The sequence below is a fragment of the Corvus brachyrhynchos genome, unplaced genomic scaffold (genome assembly GCF_000691975.1).
Source record: "Corvus brachyrhynchos isolate BGI_N302 unplaced genomic scaffold, ASM69197v1 scaffold93, whole genome shotgun sequence".
Taxonomy (NCBI): Eukaryota; Metazoa; Chordata; class Aves; order Passeriformes; family Corvidae; genus Corvus; species Corvus brachyrhynchos.
In genome coordinates this window covers 1118449-1121135 of record NW_008237273.1, presented here as the reverse complement: position 1 = coordinate 1121135, position 2687 = coordinate 1118449, and positions in this window count along the sequence as shown.

The window sequence follows — 2687 nt, the reverse complement described above, 5'->3', positions numbered from 1 at the left end:
CTGGTCCCTGCCTGATGCCTCCCCTCTGCAGGACCTGTGCCTGCAGACAGCTCTTACCTGCCCATGGATCCTCAGGACTGCCCCAGAAGCAGTCCCAATACCAGCTGTGCAACACCACTTGGCAGCTCAGGCTAATCTTCTATGGGACATTTCCTTCGTACATCTCCATTTCATTGTTCATATACACATTCGTAGAGCATGTGGTACCGCGTGAAAGCAGAAGCACCCTGGTCCTCACCTCTCTCCCTGCAGCCCCTTTCTCAAATTTGTGCCTTTTACTCCCCCCTGAAACTCATGGAACATGTGTTCTGCTTATTTGTGGGAAATGTAAGTTTCTGGAGAGCAGAGAGATACTATTTGGCTCTAAGGTATGTTAATTTATTAAGAGAAAGCATTAATTTCTGTTCCAAGTAAAGTTTCAGCAAATTAACTTTATAGAATCTGAGTTTAGTATGCCTACATATGAAGAGTGTATCATGTCTGCATATTCAATTTTGGCTTTTAAAATGTATTAGTCAGCAGTTCAACAAAATGACTGACAGAATGTAACTGATGAGAAAACAAATCCAGTAAATAATTACACTTCCAGCTTATACTCTGCCAGCAAAGTCCTTTGTTTCGAAGCAACCAAATTTTTCCCTCTCACTCCCCCAGAATAAAACATCAAGCTGGGATAAAACTGAGTAACAACTAGATTGGCAGGAGTTAAGCACCACCCTGGCTGTTCAGGTAAATCCCCCAACTGATTCATCCATTTTGAAATCTTGGACTAGCTAGGCCACAGATTAAATAAAACAAAACATAGTTCCCAGGCCCTTTAGAAGGGACAGAAATTACTCACAGATGGAACAACTTTGCAGAAGTAGATTTGGCTCTTACAGTTTGCAGGCAAGCCCACACAAGCCACAGAATGGAGCTAGTTCCGCTCTGAAGGCACCTAAACAACAAATCCTTTATTTACATTATAAACTCTTACACTGACCCCAGTGACTTTCAACTCTGCGTGTGTCCATTCCAAGCTTACTTCCCACATGCAAAATGTCCCTCCAGCAAGGTGCAGCCCCTGCCACACTGTGTTTTTGCCTGTCCCAAACCTTTTCACATTGGTGCATCTGTAATTGGGTACAATAAAGCAAACAGCCCGTATGCAAAGGATAAGATTTGAAATAGTAAATTTCCGTGGAAACCATGAAGCATCAATGGTCATGCTAGCAAAGGCCACACAGACCTCTCATACATATGTAGGGCATCTACAAGTAATGACAGACCCAGCCCTTTGTTCCTGAACACCACTGTTGGTGCTGCTTGACCCTACAAGTTCTTACTACACCTGAGGTATGAGAAAGTCCCCTTAAAGGACAAAAAGAAGAAATTGTCCCCAAAAAGTGGATTAGCAATTTGGCCTTCTTTTTGCCAGGAGGACTTTCCAATCTTTCACTTGAGCACACACAAAATCTCAGCACACAGCACACCCTTTTCCCCAAATCACGCAAAATTGCCATGTAACATGTTCACATTGTCATTTAACAAATTCACTATTCTTCCAAGAAGGTCTGACAATAAACTAATTACTGAAAAAAAAAATCATACTAGCATAGGCTGGCCTGCTGTGTTCAGTAGATGCATGGAAATCAGCTACACTCTTCTGAAATAGCTGAGTATCACCACACTGATTTCCAGGCCTGTTCTTCCTAAAGAAATGACAGAAGTGTGCGTTACAAAATGTGGGAAAACTTCAGTAAAGAGCTACAGCTTTTATCTCAAGACATCCTGCAGTAGATCTGAACATGTTCTTTCAGGTTTTAGGTTGTTTTTCTCTTGCTCTATGCCAGCAAGATGACTCGAAAAATCTTAGGTCAGCAAGGATTGTCAATAATTTGCTCTACATGTTTAGGGAGGGAGGACAAGTTTAATGGATTGTCATTACCTGGGCTCTGCCGGTGCAGTTCCCAGGTGCATGGAGAGTACTCCAATGTGCCACTTCCCTTTCTTGCCTCCCAGTTTCCCTTTTTTTGTATGCAGAAGCAGACTTTTTATCCTTTCAAAAGTGAAGAGAATGCCCTTAGCACTAAGCATTTGTGTCTCAAGCTGTCTGTACAGCCCATACTGAGGAAAGTTGCTGTATCAAATCCTAAGCCAGAGCCTGTGTGCAAAAAGTTGCCAGTTGGTTTGTGAGGAGTACCATTTCTCTTAATTAGTTGAAAACCTTGCCGGTGTAGCATCAGCTGCATTACCATCACTGACAAAAAGTCTGTAAAGTCACTCTCCTTTTACCCACTCTGGAGTAGTTCACCTTAGATCAGCAACAGCATTGATTAGACCCACTTTCATTTTCTCAGAACATTTACAGGTTTAGCTAAACTGATGGATCTACTGCTGTTATCATCCAATGTTGAGCTTGTAACTGTTCACTTACCTGCTGAAACATTGAGTCAGACTTCCACTTGCAGAAATGATCACGGATGTGTGTGATAAAGACTTTATAAGCCACAAGAATATTTTTAGTTTACTTTCTCTAGCTGGTGCTGAGAAATACAAATCTAGAGCACCAAGATTAAAAGGGAGCCAACATGCATTTTATACTGCACTTACAATGCTTGGTTTAATTTTAACTGTGTGTTAGGTCTTCTTTGACCTGGGGCATGGTGCATACCATTTACCGTTAAATGACAAGAGATCATAAAAAG